The 27,331-nt window shown below is 39.1% G+C and overlaps 1 long non-coding RNA gene across 1 annotated transcript; it reads left to right on the forward strand.

The window, feature by feature from the left end:
• Positions 1-27,331, forward strand: LOC108492719. The gene is made up of 4 exons (XR_001873197.1): positions 1-815; positions 7,504-7,755; positions 20,572-20,734; positions 27,232-27,331. It is a non-coding gene; the product is annotated as an uncharacterized LOC108492719 (long non-coding RNA).

The raw sequence follows: 27,331 nt of genomic DNA on the forward strand, positions 1-27,331 counted from the left end.
GCCAAGTAGAATTCATTCCCCAGATGTTACAAGTGCTCTGAAATATGTTTGAAACTATCTAAATACTTTACACTTCTTATAAATTCATAACTTGATCCCAGAAGAGGATCCAGTGCGCTCACCATGGACTAATAAACATTTAGAAAAGTTAAATTACTTAGAGATATTTAAGTATCATACAAATATGTGTAAAGTGTAGACACTCTCCAGCATAAAACCCAACCTGCAAAGATCTTTGTCTATTTAATTGCATTTTGGTTCATTCATTTAATAAAGAGGATTATTTTTTAACCTCTCCAGTTCCAAACAGAACTTCAGATTCTATTACAACAGAGTGGAGGAAGAGAAATCTTAAACCAAGGGCATTTAGTCACCTGCAGAGTGAGAGAGATTGAAAAGGAAAATGGATTTACTGCCTTCCACATCAGTTTGCAGGCAATTTGTGTTTGAATTCCTCTTAAATCAATTTCTGCATAAAATTAGTGGTCTGAAATGATGCAAAATGGTATTGGAACACAGCCTCCTTTTGCAGCACAGATAAATTCTCTCCTTCAGCTCTTGTTATTCTTCTAGTCATCTGTTTTCCTTTCATTTATTCTTTCATGATGTGCTGTGCCTTCTGACGAGTGAAACGTGAATAGGAAGTGGGAAGGAGCAAGCTTTGTCTCTACTGCCAGTGTGCCTCATACATTTGTGAAGAAGCAGACCTGCATCATAAAACCAACCGAAAGCCACGGAGTTACCTCTCTAAAAAATGTAATGGACTGTACTGAAAGCCTAACTTTGACTGATGTGAGGTTTGGGACTTTATCCAGGTAAGAATTCATGCAGCAATGAGCACAGATAAGGCAGATGACCCAGAGTAGGGCCAAACTGTTTACCAGCAGATGTGTTTTTGAAAATCTTCCTTAACTGGTCATGGCAGCGGAAAATACCCTGCTGTTAAACGCATCTGCAATCCACTGCGCTCCCAATCCACCTACAAAAATTCTGACCTTTAAAGAAATGATGGAGAAGCTGGTGATTTTTTCCATGGCATTGAAGCTCAGTCTATTTTAGGCTCCAAGGCAATTGCAGCCCTTTTTGCTCCCTATTTCACATCACTTTTAAGTCTTGTTCTGGCCACTATGAACCCTTCAGCACTTCTCCCTGCGCAATCACTCGAGTCAAGATCTGTGATTTGTGATTTGCAGATGACATGTACATTTCTTGGCTGATGGCTGTTAAAGCAGTTTGCAAACCTAAGGCAATAAAGTGCAGGGATGCAGTTGGAGCTTTCTATTGCCACACTAAATTGCCATTCTCATGCAAATGAATAACAAGCTTCTCTCAGATTGAAAATGAAGCATTGTAAATTTCTGCATTAATATTTTAAGGAAATAATTTTGTCAATTACCATTATATACCTTCAATAGAATATCATATTTAACTAGTCTGGGTATCAAAAACAGTGATGCAACTTGATGTATAAGAAAAAAAAAACAAGCAGTTTCTGCATTCATGAAATCTAGGTCCTTTAATCCCCTCAGTGTGGAAATCAATTTATTACTGAGCTGTAGAACAGAATAACAGTTTGTAAAGTGTTAACGCAATTATTTATACATTTCTGATCATCTTTCATTTAAATATTTATAAAATACTTACTGGGAAGTTTATACCTTTTAGAAAACTCGGTTTCTATGTCATTTTCTTAAAATATTCACTTCTCCTAAAAGATATCTAAAAAGAAAACCTCCTGAATTTTAAGTGGCACTAAAAATGTACAAACAAAATGTAATCTTAAACAGAAAATAATATGATTACCATCAGAAGGATTACTGTGGTTTGTTGTTCAGAGAGCAGGAAACACAAAATGATTGTTTCAAACACTCGGTCCTGGCTTGCAAAAAACCAAATGTATTGAAGTGCCTCAGTCTTAATGTGCATCCTAAAGTCTACATATTGTATAAATTCCTAATCCTGTCAAAATGTAAGTCTGAAGATTAGCAGAATGTATAATAAATGATTTCATGTCATTACACATAAAAATAGTATTGCTAAATCAAGTGTGGCCCTTTATAAATGTAAAAAAGCCTAACTTAAGCAGATTTGTGCTTTATAATTCTGCAGCTCGGAGGAGAAAAAAGCAAGGTCGACTAAAACAGATTCCTCATTTCTCTGATATAAATCAGTTTGTCTTCACGCACATGCAAAAAGACACTGGCATAGATTTCTTTAGCAAATAACTTAATATTTATTGAGATTTCTTGTACATTTAATTATTAATGTCAACAGTGTTACAGTATTTCTATGAGGTTGCTATTACTGACCCTGTACCTGTTGGGTTTTTTTCCCCCTCATATTATTTCTTCTACAAGCATGAAGGCATAACACTTACCAATTATTTTGTGTGACAGAGTCAAAAAGACTTATGGTCACTAGATCTCTTATTTGTCAGCATTTCAGGCCTTGACTGACTGTTGTCTACAAAATATCGTTTAGTTTAGTTGTTTTATAGTTAATTCATTTGGTACATTAATGATAAACATTTACGGAACTGCCATTTCTCAGTGTATTAAAATGAATCTTGTAGAAATGTTCAGTGAAGCCAGAAGAAAATGTAAACCACGTGTACAGTTCTTTGTTCAGCAGTAGATGTAACCTAGACACAGTAGTGCTACTGTTACAAGGTGTGGTGATTTGGGCTGTTAAGGTAGAATATTACAGGCACATTCCTATACAAAAAATCTTTTATTATGTTTATCCTTTCCCCTTAATGAGATAAAATCGCTAGAATATCAGAGAAAGGTCAAATTGCAAACCTGTTCTGTTGTATATATATTGTAAATATGAAGAATGTTAGAAATAATGTATGAACACACTCCTTTTACTGAGTTGTGACACTTTTGCATGGTTTACAATGGAAAATAAGTCAGTAATCATCTTGTTGGTGAAAAAATTGTTTTTAGACAGTCTTTTTCCTCCCGCACCTTTTAAATAAGCCAGCTAACCAGAGAACTCAGAGTGACTGAAGTCAGTAGACAGCTGCAAGATGCAGCACAATTGAGCTCAGTAGTAAAACTCTCACTGACTTCAATAGAGGCAAATTTCTCCCCAACATTTTCAAAGGTGCCTGGAGGGTGTGCATCACCAACTTAAGGAATTTTAAGGAGGTATTTCACACTGATTGAAAATCATATTTTTCAGATATTTCTTATCCAGACTCTGACATGTAAAAATAGCTCTTATAACAAGCACTAAAATAGGGCAGCTCCTGTTCCTTAATGACGAAAATAGCTCTGATCCACCTTTTGTGATCAACTGGCATGTTGTATCAGTTTTGCACATTCTTAAGTGTACTGATCCAGATTCTGAGGGTCTTACATGCACAGCAACCCTCCAGTCATCAAGGACAGCGGGAGCTCTGCTAGAGTCAAACCCTCAGGACTAGACATAAAATCTACTCACAGGCTCATTATTTCTTTCACTTGAAGAACTAAAAATGACCAAAAGAACTAACTATCATTTATAGAAGGAAATTAAATGTCCTGGTTATCTAAGTCTTCAATTAAATCAGGAGCATATCTGGCATTGACTGTCTTGAACAGAGACTATTAACACATTTATTGAGCAAGACTGTCTCTGGGTCTGACACATATAGGCACTGGGAGAGAGAGTACTGAAGACTGAGTTTAAAAGCACAACACTGTAATCTGTCATTATTTTCTCTCTTTTTAAATTCACTAGTAGACTCTCAAGAGTCAGATCTCTCCCTTTGTGCAAGCCAAGGAGCTTCTTCCTAATGCTCGCATTTTGGGGAAGGAACACATCTGCTTCTCATCTGCTGTCTGGGAACAAAGGCACCAACCAGCCCAATACCATCCCTCACATGCACCTCTCCAAAGATCCCCAGACTCTCCATGCACAGAACAGCACTACTCCAGCAATTCAGCAGACAGAAGTTGTTGAATCCTGAACTCGTAGAAATCCATTTTCAGCCCTTCTTCCACACTGCTGACAAGTGGGTATTATATGCTATGTTATTTCTTACAGTGCAAAGGGAGGCAAAGAGTAGGGTATAGGACTGGTATGGTTGGTGTAGGTAACACAGTACTACTCCATAATTTGTTATCCCAGGAATTCCTTGTATTTCAAATTGTAGTGTGGCTGTGGGAGCTGTATGGTGCCCATGAACAGGTGCTCAGCAAGAAAAGAAAGACACATGTTTATCAACCTATACTCTGAGTCAGCTTCAGGCAGTTCATTCTTTTTGTACCTCCAGTGACCAAGCTGTCAGGGAGCTTAAATGACCTTATGAGAGGGATCCAGATCTTAAAATAAATATGTCACCTATGCTTTATCGGGGAAATAGGCAGGAGAATCCCCAGTGCCCCAGTTTCTGTTCCTCTAAGAACGCCAACCTCCTTGAAAAAAGATCCAATGCCATGCTGAGGTCTGTACTAAATCAGGGCACAATTTTTTCCCCCTGCTATTTCTTTGGAAAATGGCAGCCAAATCAAAATCTTATATGGGAAAGAAAGAATGTGAATAGTATTCAACGTGGGTAAGGGCAATAATCAAAAATATTTGTTCCAATATTCTCAAAACTAAAAATTCCAGTGTTGGAGAGCATTTTTAAAACAAATTTTCAAATACAGGCTTAAAAAATACTAAACTTAAAAAAACCCAAAACAACTGAAAAAAAAAAGAAAATGCAAGAACCATTTCAGAGATAACTATTCTAGATACTCCAAACAGAAGATTTCTTGATCTGGATAAAACTCCTTGTTTATTCCTTCAGGGTTTTGTTTTTGGTGTTTTGTGTTGTTTTTTTTTTTTTTTCAGAACAGAAACCAGACAATCTCTAAATACCACTGACTGTTCAAAACAAGTGCTTGCCTGCCACTTACAGTAGGACTAGTGCCCTTGACCCTATACTTACCAGCATAAGATTCAGGGCTTTAACATAAGAGTACATGTATATAATAAGCAAAGAAAACAGTTAAATCATTAAAAAGTGACAAATACTTTGGCTTTATACAGTCCAAGTGTCTTCATTAATGACCACTGAAGCCAACAAAATATTCCCTCTTTGGGTGAATTTTGGATATGACTATATTTTTCCTTTGTTATAGGAAATGCTGCCATGTCACTAGTACCTCTGATGAGCAGAGTATAACAAGCAACAGATTCCCCAGGAAAACACTTCCTATCTGTTAGAAAAAGATGACAGTTTTCAAATAGATGATACATGATTTAGGTTTGTTGGTGAGTTATGTTCACTGGGTTTCACATTAAATCTATCACTGAATACACATTTATCATGGTAACAAGAGAGCATCACTTAATAGAGCTGCTAATATTCCCTCTCAGGATATATCATGGTAAGCATAATTTAAAAAAAAAATATCTGCAGTGCATCTTTAAGTGTGTTGTATTAATTACAATATTCATTAAATAAGGAAATGAATAGCAATCAGAGAAAGCATGATAGATGAAGAAGGAACTATAGAACTGAACAGTGATCTGGGGAATAGCTCTGATATGGTGATTGTTTTCTTCCAGCATGCTCTTTAGTATTGCCTTTTACCCCAGAAAAGCTTTCAGATCACAGCTGCTTCTATATTGATGAGTATGGGGAAAAGAACAAACTCTAGCTGTGAATGTTCGATCAATCTTTATATAGGTAAAATTGTCATTCTCCAGCTGATTTATGTAATGATTTTAGTTTGTGCCAGGAAAGCCGTAACAGAAATCCACTCCCATGCAATTAATTGTTTAAATCAAATACACATGCTTCCTGCACAGGATGTTTATGCCTAAATGTAGGAGACAAGACTATACTTCTTGAATAAACGATGCAGAAACTGGTTGAAGTTTACTTTCTGCTATCCAGGGACCATAGTTGCTTCTTGCCTTCTTCAAATGTAGTCTATTTAATCTCCTGGAGTGTAGGAAATTATGTTCAAAATCTCTGTGATCCTCTATCCATAGTAAGTTATGCAAGTAGTGACAAGTATACACCATAAATCTTGAGATTCTGTCTTTAATGTGTGGCTACAGACTGTTGATCAAGAGAGCCTGAAAGAAAAACATTATTTTCAGGTGTGAAAAACCATCACCTTTATCAAATAATTTCTCTTGCCTCTCTCCCAAGGCATTGTACCCTATTTAAACTTGGGAGGTTAAATTTGTAGCATTCATTATGACTGAAAATTTAGTTCACACAATCATGATGTTCCCCTTATTAAGTGTTACTGTTAAACAATATTAAAATAAGGACAATGTGATTGGCCTTTTGAAAGGTTCACAAGGTATTTATTTTTTGTCCTGTCTCTTAATTGTGTCTGCTTTTTAAGATTCTGATATGCAAGCTAATATTGCTGCTGTATGCCTTCTTTGCCACATATTATCTGATTTATCTATGCATATCTTACAATTTACAGTTCTGCCTGGTGTGTATAATTGAAATGCTTATGGGTAATGTAAATGTCTTTTGACAGAGCTATGTCTTGAATCTTTGTTTGGTAGGTTTTCTTAAACCTCATAACAAATCAGAAATAAATTCTGGCAGATAGTCTGACAGTTTTATCGTACTTAGAAAAATATATTCTGTAAGAATCTTCACCCATGCCATTCTATGACTTATTAGATAGAATAAAGACAAGCTTCAGAAACTATAGACAAGCTTCAGAAACTATAGCAACAGTTACCCATATTAAAAGTGGCTGCTTCACCCACTAGTTCTCTCCCAACCCAGTTCAGCCCTAGTTCATCACTACCCCTTGACAAATAGTCTCCAGCCTCCAAAATAACTGTTCTTTTGTTAGTAATTTTCAGTAGCCACTGTCATGACATGTAAAGCACTGGACAGGGTATTGATCCAACCATGCTTGCTGCTGGCAGTGGGTTCAGAGGCCTGAAGGGTTCCTTCAGTTAAACTTTGGGGAGACTCCACATTCAATCCTGAGTGCAGGACTCTTGATGCACATAGTAAATGTGTGCAATATGGAGTGCTTTCCTACTACCCATGGCCACAGAGCAAGGAGCACTTCAGGAGCTTTGGGATGTGCCAAGATTTTTGCTAGATGTAGTCAAGTTCCTGCTGCATCCATGCAGCATTGCTGATCAGCAGAACTGGCAGATACAAGAAAATTGTTTCTGCATCTGTCCAAAATGGGTAATGGTGAATGCGTGCTCAGAAATGTTTTTCCATCCTCTTGCTAGGGGTGAGTTATCTCCATATTGCCTCTTACTGTGGGATGAACCTACTTGGCCTAGTGCAGTCCTGAATTATCATCAAACATTTGTTATTAGTGCAAGATCATTTACTTGGATGAAAAATCTTTCCAAAGCACCATGTTAATTGTACTAATTGTGTTCTTCTCTCTAACCAGATAGGAAATAAACTGGACAGGAGCTGGGCAGCAGTTCAAGCAGGCACCAATACTCCACTTTTGGGTGAGAGTTCCTACGTTTAGAAGGCAGTTTGTTAATCATTATTCCTTTCCTCTCTGCATGCAGGTCCTTTTCAAGACACTGAGATATCAAGACTCAGATTTTCAGTCATTGACTTCAGCAAGAGCTGCACTTCTCTTTACAACAGACTAATTGAAGGGAAAAAATCCAAACCTGTAGGATGTGGGAGTCTGATCTTACTACGAAAAAAGGAAGAGACATTGATTCCTCTACTCCATTGGCCACAAAGCCTATTCTGGATAGAGGAATTGAGATGTTGCTGAGCTTTCATTTTAATAGACATGGGAGCATCAAAAGGTACTTTTTTTTTTTAATTTTAAGATTTTGAAGTGCTTGGGGGAGCAACACCAAAACCTGATGTAATTCCCCTGGAAGTCACTCCGATGCACTGGAAATGCCACATCTCCACTCCTAGGACCCAGGGCAATTATCTGGGGAAAGCAGAAAAATTTCCAAACTACTGACTTACCTGTAGGTCTAGGTCAATGTGTCATGATGGTTTTCAGCAAAAGGCTCGCAGTGGTCTTTAAAAACTGACAAATTATAAAGTTGTTTGTTGCAACTTGCGAGCCAGGAGGTTATGGAACATCAGCGGCCTTGGAAGAAAGGTGTTGTTAAAGTGAGTGGAAGTAGACTCTTCTTGCAGGACTTCTCTGCTGAGATATGACAGCTATGGCAAAACCATTTACTGCCATCAAGAGGCAGCTGTGAGAGAAGAGTATGAAATATGCTGTTCTTTATCCAGGAAACATAGTGTTTCACAATGACCAATTTATTATTTTCACCATGTCCAGCACTATGGAAGGGTGCTTCAGGGATCTGCCTTTCTCTCCTCTGAATAACTTAAGTCAGGCTGCAACACGTGAAATAATTAGGCTGACTAGAATTTACGGCTCTAGGTGGAGTTTCTTCTTTTTGTTGGGTTTGTGAGTCATGACAATGAGAGTTACCACATGAGCATGATGCAAAATGTACACACTCATTTCTTTTTCATTTTTCATTTTCATCCTGCTTTATGACTCAGATCAGTTCTAGCATAGTCCAGCTCTCTTAGGCACAAGTTTCTACAATGATTAGGTATCATCTTTAAAAATTAGAGCAACAGACAGATCATGCGAGCCATGCTCTTTCATTTTTTACTCTGATCTTCAGATAGTAAGTCCCGCATGGCTTTCAGAGAGGCCTGTCTTGTTTAATGTGGACTTTGTTGGGCTGTAATTTATTTTACTTAATTATTTATGGCTACATTATGTATATTAGCTACACTTGTCTAAATAACAAGGGTTGCAATGGAAGACTGCCTGTTCAGCTGATTAATTCCTGTTACTTTCTGCATTTCTTAAGGTGATTTTGTGATGAGTTTAGATTGCCGTTTATTGTTTCTGGATTTGTGTCTAGCAGGAACACTCTGGGACAGCAGGAAGAATAGACACAAAAGCAGAACTTAAGTTAATGGACACATAATATTGGATCTGTTTTGCACTTGAAGATGATTTCAGAAGAACAGGGAAATGTTTGAGAACTCAATTAATAAAAGATTACTCTAAACTACTTTTTTTTAGTTAAAAGTGCACTTAAATCAAGAGCTCATTTTATTTCTTACAGTTATAAATTTGAGACTCTTGCCAATTTTTTTATTCTATCTTTCGTTCATGAAAATAAGACAGTGAGTAAATGGAAACTTACCCAGAAAAAAGAAATAGATTGGAAGATTGGTTTCTTGTCTGACAGATTCTTTTGTCTGCTTTTTACTGCTTGCTAACAGCTTGCAGCCATGGCAGGCAGCTAGCAGACCAAGTGCAGATTAACCATTTTAATATTTATTGATAGGAAAATACCCTGAGCACACTTCTAATGTGGGTTCCTTGGACATAAAGGCATCAATGGCTCTATAAAATGTAAATACATTCTTAATTACCTCAAGTGCCCCTCCTGCCCAAGTGGCTCTTTCAGTGAAACACATCTCACTGGTAATGAGCACAAATATTGCTAATGGACTATCAAGGGCATATCGTATAATCTTTTTTTCTGGGGTGCTACGCTGGTAGTGTGTAGGGTTTGCTTCTTGTTCAGTTTAGGAAAGTTGGGGGGGGGCGGTTCCTACAGTAAGGAAGCTCTTCCTAAATGAAGACCACCAGTCTTATTCTGACTGTCCTTGTGTTTCTTACAGTCTGTTTTGGGCTCTCAGTGTCAGTAAGAGGAGACAAAAGCACTTTGAAATGTGTTATGGCTTTTGTTTTTTTTTCCCAAAGGAAATACTTCCCCAGAAGTTCCTTTCATTTTTCTGCTCCCTATTTCTATTTCAGGAACAAGCTCCAGTCCTGCTTTTTAGCCTCTCTTAGAATTAATATCTCACATTACTCCGTGGTCTGAGTTTATTCCTTCAATTCTCACACTTTGAGGTGGATGTTACATTCTGAAAACTTCTAGTAGGAGAAGCCCAAACTCTGAGGGAGGAAATTTCTGGATTTGGAACACCACCTGAATGAGGCCCTGTGGTGGGGATATTACCATGAAAGGAGTTGTAAGGTGTGAGAAATGGAGTTTGCAAATTTTTTTTCAGAACAACAGTAGGCTGCTTAGAGGCTGCAGAGTGAAAGGTATAATTTAATGGGCAGAGGAAAGGGCCACAGTGCCTTTTTTGAGAGTTGTAGATGGAGAGAAACTGGTAAAAAGAAATTACCCCACACTGCTGCACATTGACTTAGAAACTGTGTACTGACATTTGAGAGTTGTGTGTGGCTTTCTTGAAAACCTGCATGAGGGCAGATGATAAAAAGCTCTGAAACCTGCTGCTTCTTGAGAGGCTGAGATTCAGGCCTGGCTCTGCTGTGTTGCTGCCTGGAAAAATAAGTTGTATGATTCTAAGTCTTGTTGCCTTTGACTAAAGAAAGCATGGATAAATGTAGGCTTGGAATGGGAAGGGTTCATCTGGGATATCAAGGGCAAGCAGTTAATATATTTAAGGTGCAGTTTCAGTTCTTTGAGAGGGATTTTATGGTGACAGCAATGCAATTCACTCACCCAGAAAGGTCTTTGTAGCTTCTGTTTATTTGTAAAATAGGCCTACTGCAACTACCAGGAATTGTGAGAAGATGCACTCACTAGCTGTGAAAACCACAAATGGTGCAACTGCAAGTAGCATGGAAATGTCCATGCGTAAGGGAAAATTCTTCATGCTGCTACCAAGAGTTTGAGGAGAGTTGAAGATGTGGAGGTGTCTGAGCCTCATTCACTGCTGCTGACATACCTGAAATGTCCTCCGTACACTATGTGCTCTATGAGAAGGATGCAGCTTTTGATAAAGCAGTGTCTGATTCTCTATTTTCATTTCTTGTTCAAAAATCAAAGAACTATCTGGTAAGTGGGCAGAGCAGAAGGGAGAAATGAGTGTGTCACAGAGTAATTTGGTGAAGACTTTGTACGCAGCTCTGCTGATGCTTTCTCTGATCCTCAAGAAGTGGATTATCATGGGAGAAATCAGTTTGTTCTATCATAGTCTTACAATGACCCTTTTAATAGAGAGGATTATGTCACTCTGTAGACTATGTTAGCCTAGACAGTGACCTTGAGCTCTCCTGTTATGGTTTCTTTTGTTTGTGGCAGAGATGCTGTGGTTTGAAGTTGTGCAGTGTTTCTCCTGGGGTTTCTTGGGTGTGACAGCAGTTCACACTGCTGCAGCCATGGCATTAAATGGGGATAGATGACTGTGAGAGTAGAAAAGATTCAAGACAAAGAAAAAAGACCTGAGGAGAGAAAAACAGAGTAAAAACTGGGGCAGAAAGGGAACTGATCTAGAGAACTTGCCTAGTCCTTTGGTGGAGACTGCATCCAGTGCTGGAGAATACAAAATGTTTCAGAGAGGAAGTAGATTTACTCTTTCTGCTCCTGTGCTATAATCAGATATGTGTCTCATTTACTTTTCCCTCTTCTTCCCCTCTCTGCAGATATATAGACTTGGTAGTAGGAAGTTCATCATGCTGCACAAAATTAGCACATCTGTAATTTATATGCCTTTTAAATTCTAGTTACTTTTCATAATAGAAGAGCTGAGGTTCCCAGCAAATCATTTATGGTACCAGAAAGCTGTGGAGGAAGATTGCTTACTTCCTAATTCAGTGTGACCCAAAGAAGTGAGAGAAATAACTCAGGGCTACGTTGTTTCCTCTGGAGTGTTTTATACTGGAGTGGCCCACAGCAATAAGTGCTTAAGTGGCATAAGGGAATAGAGGAAGAGTATATAACCAGAGATGATATCTTTTCTAATAGCATTTTTAAGAATTAAAGAATATGACTTAGAAAATAGGATAACTGAAGCACAATGAGCTAGAAAAGGAGCTTTTTCATTAGGGGACAGACTAATGAAAGACTAGAGTTCTCAGACATGAGTTTGACTTAGGAGTGATTTTTTTTTCCTCAAACTTGTTTGGAGGAGATTTGCCAGCCTCTTCTGTGCTTCCCATAAGCTCAGAAACAGTCCTTTTGTCATATTTGATGTGGATATATAGTACTCTGAGTTGTTTGGTTTTTTTAAATAAGATAGTATAGGATGTAATGAACATCTAGCAAAACCATATGGGGCAATTATCTCCCCTCAGATTATGAATCTTGAGAAAGCATAAAGCAGTTCTTCAAGGCTCTGTGTATCTGGAGGTATCATGTAAAATACCTGGAGGAACATTTGTGTTGTTACACAAATTCATTTTCCTAAACATAGTGAAATTTCTATAACAATTTTGGAAATGTGCATTAGCAGGTAGAATCACTGCTGTAGGAACACTTGATCTGTTGATTTTACTTTCATGGTGGACTCTTTACAGTCCGTATCATTTCCACTCCACTTCACTGATGGTGGAAAAGCTTTTTTCATGGTTTATTTAGCAGAAAGTCATTTTGATTAGCAAGATGAGTAATACTTTACAGCTGTTTGCAATTACTGCATCTGTTCTATCAGTGGATTCAAATATTGGAGAATCTATTGACAGAAATGTGACATGCAGTAGAAATGGGTACAAGAGGGGACACACCGACATGCATGCACACTTCATGGGTCCAGTCGTGTTAAGAGAAATCAAACAGCATGTTAGTTTAAAATCTGTGCCACAAACTAAAGAGCTGGATTTTATGAATTTGAAAAGCAGAATTTCCTGTTTGCAGGCACAGAGGTTTAGTAGAGGTTTTGTCAAAAGCAGCGTGGGCAGCAGGTCAAGGGAGAAGATTCTGTCTCTCTGCTCTGCTCTGCTCTGGCGAGAGCCCGCCTGGAGTACTACATCCAAGTCTGGGGCCCCCATCACAGGAAGGACATCAACCAGTCAGAGCAACTCCAGAGGAGGGGCCACTAAATTGGTTAGAGGGATGGAGTACCTCTCCTACAAGGAAGGGCTGAGAGAATTGGGATTGTTCAGCCTGGAAAAGAGAAGGCTTCGGGGTGACTTAATTGCAGCCTTCCAGTACCTGAAGGGAGAATACAAGAAAGATGGAGAGGGACTTTTTACGAGAGCATGTAGTGACAGGACAAGGAGGAATGGCTTCAAATTGAAAGAGAGTAGGTCTAGATTAGATATTAGGGAGAAATTCTTTATTGTGAGGGTGGCGAGGCAGTGGAACGAGTTTCCCAGAGAAGTTGTAGATGCCTCCTCCCTGGAAGTGTTCCAAGCCAGGTTTGAAGGGGCACTGAGCAACCAGGTCTCGTGAAAGGTGTCCCTGCCCATGGCATGAGGATTGGAACTAGATGATCTTTCAGGTCCCTTCCAACCCAAGCCATTATATGATTCTGTGATTTCAGGGCAGAACCTAAGCTTCTTGGTTCTCTGAAAGCTCTGTGCTTTTATGATGCAGATGAGTAGGTGATCTGCTCTAGTAGTTTTGTACCATCTTTCAGGATGAATTTCTGAGTCCTTTGGATTTATCCATGTTCAGGATGTTCTCAGCAACATGGTGACTGAAGTGAGAGAGTTAGTACCTCTGTAGCATGGAGTGCCTCTAGAGCGCTGATTTCACTGCACCATTCCCCATGATTTGGTCCTCCTTTTCAGACCTCGTGGTTATTTGTGTTGTCGTTTGTTTCAATGTCAATTTCTATGGTTCTGAAGTATTCAGAGTCTCCTGTGATTGCAGGAGCAGTGTCTGTGCCTGATCAGATTTGCTTGTTACTTCTTCAATAACTAAGAAATGAGGCATTACTAGGTGTTCTGAACTGGTGTTTTATTTATTCAGATAAATAATAGCCGTGGCACAAAGAGAATGGAGAATCTGAAGTTTGCCACTGGCGGTGGGTGGGGACTTTGCCCTGGGCATGGCCGAGGTGTTCAAGCTCTGAGAGGCACTGGTCATGTGCAGCTGCTTCTCAGGCCAGCTGCCATCCCAAACTGTCTTCTTTTTCTCTAGATTGCCAGCACACTCTCTCTTGCCAAATACTGTTTGGGTGTATAAATGATGTTTTATTTCCTTTAGAGACCCTGAAAAAAAAAAGGTTTAAGGAAGTTTTGATTCCCCAGTAAAATTGCTTTGGGATGGCACACAAACTGTCTCCATCCTTGGATATGGTAATAGTATTTTTGTCTCAGCCTTGCCTTTAGAAAGATTGATGTTGTTTACAGTGCTTTCTATGAGTTTGCATTGTATCAGAGTCCTGACATTCATCAGTAAAATTTATGTGATATATTAGCTTGTCCATTTCTTTAGGTTAAACATAAATGAACTGAGCAGATTTAATGTCTCTATATATGAGACATCTTAATGCCACATTTCTTTCCCCCATTACAGACTACTGAAGTAAGTACATTCTTATAGCAAGTATTAACACCAATCTATGTAAGTGATCTTACTGAAATTTGGTCTTTCTCATTTGTAGGCAGAACTGTCTTTCTAGAATACTATTCCCATATCTGAAACAGCAGCTACAGCCTATAAAGTAATGAACCTCCATTGCTTACAAAGTGGAAAACTGTATGTGAGTGGTCTCTCAAATACCTTGTGAAATTATTAGTGTACCAGGACTTTGTGTCAATGTCTCATTGCATATTTACAAATGATGGAGGAAACTTATTTTTGTGAATGAGAACTGAATGACTCATGAATGTTAGCTGAAGAGATAAACTAATCCGCCTTACTTCCCCCAAACAGAATGAACTCTACTTATTGTGTTCCAGCCTTTATTATGTAGCTGTAATTGCTTGAGTATTTTGAAAGCCACATAAATGAGAGTAGATAAGAAAAAAAATATGATGATTCATGTTTATCAAATAAAATTAAAGTAATGTCCGGGAGAGTCAGACTTACTAATTAAAAGAACTTAGAAGAAAGGACTAAAAATATATTGAAATGTGGCAAACTAATCTGAAAGTCTGTCTGAAAATAAAAACCTCTTGCAGAGCAAGAGGTCCCTATAGCTGCAAAATTTAGATTCAGGTGCATTTGCAATCACAAACAGCAGCACCTATGCTGTGCTGTTAAAGAGTGTTTTCCAGCTCAGCTTGATGGGCATGTTGATGCAAGTTTGACAAAGAAAACATAATTCATTTTGCCAGTGATGGAGATTTTAACACTTGCTTGAAATAACTGATAATCTGGCAAAAGAGAGTTAAAGTATTACTGCACAGTATTTCGTTTGACTAATAACAAAAGCTCTGTTATAAACTCTGAGAACCATGTTTGAAGGACAGTGAAGAAACATTGTTTTAATGAATTTTACAACAACTATAAAAATTGTTTTTTCACTCATACCATGCTATTTTCTGTTCTCCACAAAGAAAAACAGGAAAAATGATCAGATAAGTCATTTGTCGTTGCTGGTACACTTCACACACAGGATGGGGGACAGGTGGTGAGAAAGATCTGCATACAATTGAGAAGGCTGTAACGGAGATGATCAGAAATCTCCCATGGAGGGAAGTCTATGAACATATAGATAGAATACAGGGCAATACTTTTTCTTTCATGCCCTTCAATGTGTTTTTTACTTTTATTTAAATTCCTTCTTTCTTGCTGCTTTGTGATAGTAAAGGGATCTAACTGCCCTTTACTCGCTATGTCATGTTGTGTCACATTATCACCTTGCTTAGAAGCAAACGTTATGTAGGAGCACTGTCCAGCACATGTTTTCCTGTGCTACCTCCATCCAGCATTTTAGCTGCATTTGCAGTGCCAGGGTCCCTAGGAGGGTGAAGTTGTTTCCTGCTTCAGATAGGAGATGGGATGTTAAAACTCTCTGAGTTCAGGCTGGGCTCAGGCTGCCCTTAGGGTTCTACAGGGATGCCAGGGCTGTCCCAGTGGAGTGATATACAGGCACCCACAGAGCACATTGGAAGGCTTCTTGCAACATATATGACTTCCCCAGCTGAGATAATGCGGTCGGAGGAGTTGCACCTTTTGCCTCATATCAAGACAAGATGATGTGTCACCAATACAATTTCTACTGGTGGTAACTACTACTGTTGCAAGGACTTGGTAAACTGCAAACTCTGTGCTTTTGGCTGCCCCAACAATTTCAACTGCTTGGCCTAGCTGTGGAGAACATGAGGGAGTAATCTCTGTGTTCCCCAGACAACTGGCAGTGTGGAGATTTACAAAAGTGCATTGGCCTTCAGCAGCAGCTGCAAAGAGATGGGGATCACCCAAGTGGTAGAGCAAGGGTACCGGACATGGTCTCACTCTCAAGCATGCCAGTTGCATGGTGGAGAATCCCTTAATGTCATATATTACTGAAGGAATGTAAATAGATCTAGGAAAGTCAAAATGCAGGGGAACCTAAGCTGCACTCAACATCCCTCTGTTCCAAATTCAGCGCTACAGTGAAGGCTGGGGCTCTTTTAGGAAGTGAGTAGAAAGGGTTTCACACTTGCCCTATCTAGATACATGCATAGGGTGGGAACAGACCTTGTGCAAGACAAAATTTCCCCACCCTGGATTAAGAAGTAATATCTCACATTACATCTAGATTTTCTCCCTCTGCTTTCTGCTTTGATTTTTATTTTCTTTCCTGCTGTTCTTGAAGATCTGGATGTCTGTGAATTAATATTCCAGTGAGTCTGGGGAGCTGTAAATGTTGGCTCATTAGTTCACAGGTTGTGCTCTAAGAATAACGAAGTTTTATCAGTGTCAGGCAATGCGACTTTTACCATTCTGGGGATGGGGAAGTCATGTCTATCTGCTCTGGCACATTTTCTGTGCCATGTGGAACAGCTATAAAGGCACACTTTTTTACTGGAATCATGATACTAGATTATGATTAAAACTGAAACACATCAAGAATCATCAGATTTTGTTGCATAAATATTAAATAAGATTTTTTTAAAAGTAACCAAACCAGTCACATCTTAAGTGCTTAAAATGGGACATGTGATTTCAAAGTGGTGAATGTTGACTAAAAAAAGAAAGGGGAAAACATTTTTACACTGAGAAGTGGATTGTATACCGTCTCTAACATTAATTTTCAATTTTAAATGCAAAGCAGATTAATATTTATTTATGAGTGGGGTCTGCTGTATCATGCAAATTCTTTGTGCAATATTGAGATAATTATTGTAGTTCAGTATTTTCCATTCTGTCACACATTCATTCTTTACATTTCTTGAGATTTGTTTCTTACCAGTACATAAGTGAAGACTTCTGAGCTGCACACCACAGGGGACATACAATTCCAAAAGGGGCAGAGATGGAAAAAGTGGAGTTTCAACCTTTACAGATGAGAATGTTTGTCCATTTAACAATAATAAAAAACCTACCCAACTCAAAAAATATTTTCAGAAAATTGAAGTCCCAACAATAGCTTGCAGGAGCTATGGGGCTGCGAAGAATTATTCTATGACCAGCAACAAAAGTAATGGTCCAAGAATCAAGCTGCCACTTGGTAACTGCATACACACAAAGGGCTAGTGCAAGGTTTCTTTACAATAAAAGAAATTGTTGTTTAATGGTAAAAAAGTATGAACTCAAATAAAACAGAGAAAAGGGTAAAAGAGAAGAAGGATGGAAAAGAAAGGCTAGGGAATTTAGGGAAGCTCACTGTCTCTTCCAGTAGAAGGATGTCCAGACAAATAAGGATGACATTTCTGCTGTCCCACTTATCCATTTACATTTCTCCCCTCCCTTTGCACAGTAAACATGTGTAAATACCTGAAGAGCAGTGCCCTAACTTTGGTGTCTGTTCCCTTCTCATGCTGGGGAAGGCTCTGGATGAGGCTATACTGTACCTGCTCCCAGCAATTAAAATAGCATTGCCTTGAACTGAATGTGTTAGCTTAAAACATGAGAAAGTGTGAATGGAAGAAAGGAGTCACTTTTCTCTCTCTTGGCTTCTTCACGGTTGCCCCCTTCTTCTTCTCTGTCCTCAGTGGCATGAAAGACTCGCCCAGCCTCAGTGACCTCCACTGACAGTCTGCAGGCTGCAGTGGTTTCCCACTGCTGGGGAATTTGTCAAACCAGTGGCCCTCCAGACATACAGTCCTACTTCAAGAAGCTGCATAATGCTCACTGTCAAAACCTCTAGAAGCAGAGCCAACCCTGGAGCCCCAGTGTTTGCTGGGACTGTACTGTGTCATGTGAATCATTGGAGTGGGCTTGCTGGCCAGCAGCTTCTGCTGTTGTTTCTAGAGAGAGCTGTAAGATATCAGAGCTTCAGAGAGAATCAGCACTGCTCTGGCCTGAGCCTTAAGGTCAAACCTGCAGCAAACTGCTACAAATTCACCCACAGAAGACAGGGCATTTCTGGTTTCCCATGTGAACACAGCCTTCACACGAGTCCACGCTGGTCCTGCCATGGTGCTGTGAGCCCAGAAAGCCTGTTGGGAGCAAGCTGAGCGTTTTGTAAGTATAGGCATCTCTGTGGGAACTGCTAGAAAATTTTGTGCTTGTGTGTCCGGGTCTTCCTACAAATATGTCTCTTAAGAAGACGGTAGAAAAGACCATTCCAGAACTATTTCTAGTCCACTAAACCAAAGGTGAGAATGTATTTTCCTCTTCCTTATTGTTTCCCATCTCCCAGTAGATTTTTCCATTACAGTCTTCCAGTAGATCTCCTTTCTCTTACTGTGGCCTTTCCAGTAGGATCCCTTACAGTTTATCATCTAGAAAGTGTCCTTCCTTCCACAAGTCTCAGCTTGCTCTTTTCCTTTGCTACAATTCACCTGAACTCTACTTATTAATGTAAAATAAAAAAGATGTAACTCTCATTGCATAGTCACAGGAAGGCCTGTAAATTCTATAAAAAAGACAAAGTTGGAAAAAGGATGGGAAACAAAGAAAAGAATTGAAATAAGTCACTTTAAAGGTTTGTGAAAGTGTGAAAATATTTACTTTGGTTGTCCAATATTTGTCATTCATTTAATCAATTAATTTACTTCTCACAGCCAAAACACTGCCATTAAAAAGGCTTACTCAGATGCTTTACCCTGTTCATATTGATTCATTTTCAGTGAAAATATCAATATCTTTGTATAGATCTAGACCTTAAAGTTACTTAATTATTGATTGAGAAACAGTTGCTCAGACTGAGGAGGCAGATTTCTGCTGTGTTCAACAATAATAAGAAACCAAGCTTTTGCATGAACAGACATTGTGTAGGACCATCCTTATTCAGTGTATTAGTTGTCAGAGGGGAGCAGAAGTCTACCAAAATGACTTTTCTGTGACCTAGTGTGGTCAACGCTTCCCATTTCATTCATCAGCTATTGAAAACTAAATTAGAGAACTATGTACCCTTTTCAGTAATTGTTTCTTACTGTCACTGTGAAGACAGAATGAACTTTCACGGTGAAAACTGTAATAATAAATAAAACATTCAAATCATGTTGCTTTTCTGGCAGCTTCTGAGCATAGTTTTGAAGCATGAGGACTGTTATATGTTGAGATATAATTGATTTAAACATTTGGTGGTTTTGGTGGCCTGTGATTTCTGCTGAAACAACTGGTGGTGAAACAAGGTTGGAATTTCATCTCAGATTCTATAGCTAGTTTATTGGTTTGTAAGAAAACTTAGTGTTTTGAAATTTTTCAGAGAAAAGAAAAGGAAAAAGAAAAAAAGTTTTCTAATTATGATGATTGTAAGTGAGGAGCACAAAGCTGGACCCTTAGATTTCCTTGGGGTAAAAGGAAAACCTGCTGCTGTGAATGCAAATGAGGTAGTTCTGTGGAGATCCTGAAAAAAGGTATAGCAGAATAACTAGATATAACCAAAGTCACCCAGTGCCTCTGTAGGGCATTCTTTAAATCTTAGACTCTTGCACTTCACAGCCATGGGCTAAATGACGAGTTGCAGACACTGTGACAGCCAAAGCTGGCTCAAGGCTCCTCATCAAGGCTAGCAAACTTGAATATTGTCACCCCAAGAATGAGGGCTTGGGGAAAGGTGGAAGCCCAGCCCTGCATTCCAGAGGAGGTGGAGGAAGCCAAAGGAGCAGAGTTGGGCTCTTCCCTCCAGAAGTATCTCCAATACAATACAGCATTTTTCTCTAGTGTCAGCAGCAGCACAATCCTGTATATCCAAGTGTCTGCTGTAGGGTAATCCAGGTACTGGCAAGGGTCAGTTTTAATGTGTGACCCTGGGTTTGCCAGTGTGGTGCCACAGGTAGTTGCCGTTTCTGTCCATGCCAGGATGCGACCTTCTGGCCAAAGCCTAGAAATACAGAAGCAATCATCCTACATCAGCCATGTGTTGACTCTGACCTGGGGCAAGAGCAAATGTTTCAAAGGAGGTAAGAGATCATAGCATGAAAAACATAAAAGAGTCTGCTCAATAGAAATCTGCAATTTGCAAGTACTAAGATATAGAATGGCTTGTGTTGGAAGGGACATTAAAGATCATCTAGTTCCAAATCCCCCCCAACACAAGCAGGGATGCCACCTACTGGATCAGGTTGCTCAGGAGCCCATCAGTTGTCAGTTGTGGAATGATTTCAATGTGAAAAAAAATATCTGGTTGTTTTGTTTGTTTGTTAGTTTGTTTTATTTTTTGTTTTAGTTTTCCAAATAGTTTGTAAAAGACCACAGTTGAAGGACTCAGAATGCACAGATACGCTTATTGGTAACGATGCCTCATTTACTAAATGCTGCATCTGACATTAACCAGACCTTGTCTATCTGTCTGTCTGTCTGTCTGTCTGTCTGTCTGTCAAGGTATTATTTTCAGTAATTCTCTAGGTGAGATGGACCAGTTTGAAAATGCTGACAGCTCTACAAGACTTTACTGCATCCAGGACAAACAGCAATGGAACATTGGTCTGGAAGAATGCAGGGAGTTGAATTGGAAGTCAGTTGTTTTGGTGTTGACAATGTCAAGGTCAGTCTATCTATCCTGGCCAGCTGAGTCAATGGGATAACCCAGTTGTTGGTAACTAAAGGCTGTATCAGCCTCATATGTTTTAGGTCCTCAATTCTGGGGTAATAAACTGGGTAATAAATGGAAGACCTTTGATCTCACATGTAAACGAGAGTTGTCCAGTGTACAACTGGGTCAGATGAAATTGTGAGCTGATGTTCAGAAGGAAAAAACAGCCCTATTAGGATGGCTTTTCCCTGGATGTTCTGCATTTTAGAGGTTTGACAATATTGAATTCAGAGGCATGATAATATGAATTTAGATAAGAAAAATATAGTTTAATAACATATAAAATAATTTTTTTGTCCTGCAGCATATATAACTACTACAAACAATAGCATATCAAAAATAGAAAAATATGAGAATAGAATAGATTTATTCTGCTTTTGCGTATTCTACATCTCTTACGAAAAACAAAACCTTTAAAATGGAAAGTTGCGGAGTTCTGAGCCTCATTGTGTCCACGGGACCTGATCTTGCATGAAATCATGCTGTTTACTGTTCAATTGTTAGGACACTAATAAAGAATAAATGCCACTATGATAAAGTAAAAGTGTCTGTGTAAAACTGGCCTGTGATCAGAGTCAGGACAGGTTACTCTATGCTGCAAATCAGCCAAGAAGATGGTAGATCAACTCTTTTCCCATATAAGGAATGATAATTGTACTACATTAAGAAAGATTTCTTAAGACATACCCAGTATTTATCAGCCTACTTATAGTATAGTTTTAGAGCAAATCTTCCATTAAAAATGCCAGAATGAGAAACAGAGATTAAATTTATGCTTTAATTTGTTTTGGTTTTGTAATGTTGATTTTTTATTGATTTTAGTTACAAGTCATTGAATTCCGTGTTGCAAATCGCTCACTCTGTATGTGTGAAGGGTGCAAAACACTCTTTTAGAAAGATCATACTCTTCTGTGACTCTGTTCTCCATATCCACTTTTGCCTGCATGTGCCTCCTTTCCCCATGGAGTTCATATGCAGAGTGATGTGGCACTCTGGTTACCCTTTGTTAAGCAAAAACATTATAAATATGACCTCTACGTTGGCATTTACATGGGTTTGGGGCAAATATCATTGGCAGGGCACACGTCAGAGTTTCTTTTTAATCATGCCGGGGAGTAACACTCATTTAATGAAGACTGTGCACTTTATTTTACCCTATACCATGCATCAAAGAGGAAGCTTCCATGAGCATGTTGAGCACAGGAAGTAATTGGGTTTAGATCAGTATGTGGAAACTGCCTCAGCAAAATTTTCTTAGTCATGATGACTTCTTCTTGCTATTGCTGGTGTCTCTGGAGAGTATATAATTTTTTATCTTTGCATGCAAAGATCAGAAAAACTGATTGGAGACTTTAAAAAAGGAACTAACCTCTAATGCCTATATTCAATGAATTCTCAGTTATTCAGAGCTGGGAGGTAGATTCAGAGCACAAAGACAACTTCCTGCACGGGCTCATTTTTTCCATAATGCTCTAGGAGCAGCAGAACAGAGATGAATGGAAAGTGTAAATTGACTCACATTTTTCAACACTGACCAATTTGATAGAGATGGTCTGTTTCTGAAAGGAAATTTTCTTCATCATTATCTGAAAAATCAGTTCAGTTTCTCCATGTTGTGTAACATCCGTGTACGTTGATGACTGCCTTGGTTACCTGAAAAATAATTTGTTAGGGAAAATCTATGCAGGGAACAATCAATTCAATTTATTTATTTTTGCTTAGTCTTTATTTTGAAAATTCACAGACATTATTAATTTCCCATGTGGTTCTTTTCCTTTCACTGTCAGTATGTTGGTGACCCTGTGTCTTTGTTGGCTCTGCTCAACAGGTGAAGCAGCAGTGTCCATGTCCGGACATTCTTTCAATAGTGATCCAGAAGTAAGAAGGCTCTGCACAAGCCACTGTACTCTCCTAAAATCCTTCAGCAAGTTGAGTATTTTAAAAAAATCACAGGTGTCTAAACACAGATTTCACATATGGTGAAATGGTTGTGTTCCATGTATCTGGAAGGCAGTGGCCGTTTGCAAGCAGGATATTCTTATAGGGCCTGATTTCCAGATAACCTATGCGTGGAAAACGTGAGTCTATTGAACACCTAAGTTTTATGTGACTTAGAATGGTTATCTGTGTCTATAGGTACTTTATTTTGCACCTGATAGTGTTCTAAGGCTGTGTATAAATTACGAGCAAAGTTATGCATCTATACATAAGCCTTTAACATGGCTGCTATTCAGTGCTATGATGAACATGTTTCAACTACTGTGATGATTTTTGCCTCAGATATCCATGTTATTGTTTTGGATATTTTAAAGCTCACTATTAAATCTTAAGGACCGAATAACTGAACTGAGTAAAACAGCACAGCTCTCTGACTTCAGTAGAGAGAGCCTGATTTACACCAGCTGAGAATCTGATTGTCGCTTTTGAGCTGTCGTAATTGCTTAAGTGAAACAGACAAAGTAATTGGTGCAAACTAATACAACTGATGGAAAAAGATTCAGTGTTTGTCAATACCAACTATGCTATGGAGAACCTGATCAATGAATTAGTCTGTCAATTAATTAGCCTAGGCAGAAAATGACTCCCTGTTCCGTTAGTCCATGAAAAGATCAATAAAGTCAAATGTCTAGTTTAGTGTTTCTCACGTAATGATTATATTATGAGAAGAAGAAAAATAATGTTTATACTGTTTCAGTTACAGTTTTCAAGTGTTCAATTAACAAAAAGATACCCAGATAGTCCTGTTAGAAAGATTAAAAGCAGAAACTTTAGGATTTTAATGCTGTAAAGTTACTTGTCGTCCTGCCTATTTAAACTGCATCTTCAAGGGACTGATATTTCTATAAAGAAATGATTCTCTGGTATAAGGATTCACATATGCTGAGCAACCATTTTGTCAGTTCCTCTACGTGGGAAATTGTGGCAAGAACATCAGGCTTTTAGGGCAAATCCTTCATTTTGGCAGGGGCTAGACTGAGCCACCTCTCTGGGATGACTTTGGCAGTTCACAGCTGTTGTTGTGTCATCATCAGAAACACACTGGGCAGAAAACTGAGAACTCAACCTTTTTCTGTTTTAATTGGCTGCAGTCTTATTATTTCTGCTAAGTGTGGCCTGGTCACTCACACTTTGAATTTTGCATATTCATAATTGACTTTACAGCAAAAATAAGCAAATACATCTTCTGTTACAATCTGCTAAAGTCCCTAATTATAAAGCCTTTAATGTCTGGCTGTTTGCCCTGTAGTATGAAAGAGAGGCAAGCATTCTTGCTTTCATGCACACACATTTGGTGGTTACAAACTTTAAAAGTATGCTTTGCACTACAGAGTTTTAGATATCATTTGTATAAAATGTGAGAAGGGATAATCATGTGAAAACCGAAGTAGCTGACTATTAGTCAGGCTTGGAGGCTGATGAAAGGAGATTTTGTGAAGGGAGGAAAAAAAAAGTCCAGATTACCTGAAAATAAGATTTTACTGAAAGAAAAAATTTGTTGCAGTAATGCTGTGATAATCTGCTGTGATGAATAATAAACGTACGGGAAATATCAAAATAAGGCTATCTACAGTCAGTGAATAATTACAGCTTTGAGATCATCTAGGCTTTGGTGAACATGTAGATTACTCTTAATGTCAGTCATAACCTTTTACCTTTTTCAGTCTGTTTACAGACTACAATACTGTCTTTAAAAGCTTAGTCTTTTGCAGAAAAATTATGTGTTACTTCATGTTTCATATTCCAGTAGCAGTTTTTCTATTAAAAACAGATTCAATTTTAAATAACTAGTGATGATATGTTCAATGTGAGTTAGCTGGATGAAAAACTGTTGGCAGTCCTCCTGTTTTGCAGGGATTGGCTGAACTAGTCAGAATAAAATTTAAATGTGCCTACTTTTCTCAGTTTCAGCATATTCTACCTAAAACTTGCACTTGGTACATGCTCAAAGATATAAAAAATAAGATAATGTCTCACTTTGAGGTAGGGAATGGTAACTTCCAAGCTGTTGCACAGGGAATCATCATGGCTAGGCTTCGCGAACGAAGATTTGGGAAGGCTCTATCCACATTTGCTACAGGCACGCTGGTGGCTTATGAGGCCAATACGTGACAGACATATCCGATTGCAAAAGGCACAACAGAAAGACTCCTTAGATGGAGTATTTTGCAATACACGGTTCTTTCTGCGTTGCCTTTTTTCCTCGAGAGTGATCCTGCGTGTGTTCTCGAAGGAGACAGCTGCGTTATAGATGGTGTGTCTCCAGGCCTCCCGATTGGAGGCCAGAGTAGACCAGCTATGGTGATCAATATGGCCAAGGCTGAGATGTTGTTTCAGGGAGTCCTTGTATCTTTTCTTCGGGGCTCCTCTCAAGCGGCTGCCAGTGGCAAGTTCACCATAGAGCAGGATCTTAGGGAGGCGGTGGTCCTTCATCCTTGAGACGTGCCCTGCCCATCGCAGCTGGGTTCTCAGTAACATGGCCTCAATACTTGTGACAGCTGCTTGCTCTAGAACAGATGTATTGGTCACATAACCTGACCAGTGGATGTTTAAGATTGAACGGAGGCAGTGTTGATGGAAGCGCTCTAGGAGTCGTAGGTGGTGGCGGTAGATGACCCATGATTTGGAACCATATAGAAGAGTGGACAACACTATGGCTTTGTAAACACTGATCTTGGTGCTTTTCTTCAAGTGTTTATTACGCCATACTCTTTTGTGGAGCTTTCCAAAAGCACTGTATGCCTTTGCCAACATCCACCCCACTTTGTGTCCTCCTGAATGCCTAGTTTTGAAGCAGAGGATCCCATGCATCTCACCACTGTGTGAACATGGTGGTTGTGTTACCTCTTTGCAGGAGGTGTTTGAGGCCTGCAGAACAGCAGATGAAAAATTGGTGACAGAGAGAGTAAATATTTTTAAACTGTTTTCATATGGACAACTATTCTGGGACAAAGGAGGTAAACGCAGACTGTCACACTGACAATCCTTTCTTCCAAAATTCACATCGTGATACCAATGTCATATTCCTAAAATACAACCTTGCCTCAAGGATTGACTGAGTCAGAATAAGGCAGTAAACTTCTACTTACCTGGCACACTTCCCAGATGAATGTCCCGAAAAGGGCTTTTCTCAATCCAAATTCAACAGAGCATGGGCATGTGTTTCCTGACAGTGAATATCTGTAGGTTAGGAAAAACCCTTTATGGATTTACGTAGCCTCAATATCCCAAAATAGTTCCTATAAGAATATATTAAGGCTGAAACTTTCTTTGGAGTGTGCAGGAATTGCACAACATTGTCAGCAGGACATTTTTAATGAAGATGTGGCAGATGTGCAGGTCTAGGGATCAGTCTCTTATAATGGTCCTCTATGAGAGTAACCCATATTCATCACTGCCAAATCCTTAATTCATGATGTCACTAACCCTGATGTGGATTATCTAGGTAAAAATTGCTATTAAACCCCCTGATGAGGGCACTACATTTTCATAACAACCATTATGTTCTAATGCACCTACAGATAGATGAAGTAAAGATACAACTTCATTTACCATTTCTGCAGCTGGTCGTAGGTGACAGCAATCTTTTCACAGACACTTCTGGAGACACCTTGCATGTCTAAAGATAAGAAGCTTTTTTAAAAAAAAAAATTATCAGCAATCAAGTGAGAAAGAGATGTTTTTTTCTGGGTATGAATAAGAGTAAGAATCTAACCAAATATGCCTTAAAGCCAGCCAGGAGGGCAGGAAATCTGACTGCAATCCTTGATCACCCCCAGCACATACACACATCTATTTGGCTTTTCAGAGGAAAGAGATACCCCTCATCTGTTGGTAAATAGGTACCTTGAGGACTCATGCAGCACATTAATAGAAATCTAGTTTCTTCTATTATTCGTCTTTCGCTTGAGTGTGGGACTTCCTCTGCATAAAACAGCGGAGTGCTGCTTCACTGGATCTGAGCAATCATGGAGGTGGTTTTAGTAGCAGTGCAAAAAAGTTCAGCTTCTTCAGGCTTTTGCATTTAAAGTCAGCCTTCTTCAGGCTTTTGCATTTACAGGGTTGGTAGCTGCAGGCCAATGTATGCGATACAAACATTGCCATCAGGAAACATTGGCCCAACTCCTTACCTGGTTCAGGATGACTTGCAAGTGTTGCTGTGATGAGGTTGCAGTGGAAGAGACAAGTATCCCACACTTGGTTCACCAAACATTTCCAGTCACTCTTCATATTAACATAGCACTCATGTCTCATTTATGGACAGGGACCAACTTGTGCTTGGCACTGACCATGAAACTCTGGGCCCCAAAGAGCTTACACCCGTCTGCCAGCACATGAAGAGGGCAAGGGGGCAAGGAAACGTGCTCAGCTCTGATGGAACAGGAGAGCCATAGCCTGCAGTCTTAAGCATGCCAGCTCTCTAAACATCTCTACCTCTTTTTTTCTAATAGGCAAAGTAGAGTTTCATAAGGAGGAGTTTGAAGATCAGTGAAGTAACTTTACTGTTCTTTACAAGGAACCTTTCTGCAGCCTGAGCTACCAACTGGTAGA

This window comes from Lepidothrix coronata, unplaced genomic scaffold (genome assembly GCF_001604755.1).
Source record: "Lepidothrix coronata isolate B3197 unplaced genomic scaffold, Lepidothrix_coronata-1.0 Scaffold12, whole genome shotgun sequence".
Classification (NCBI taxonomy): Eukaryota; Metazoa; Chordata; class Aves; order Passeriformes; family Pipridae; genus Lepidothrix; species Lepidothrix coronata.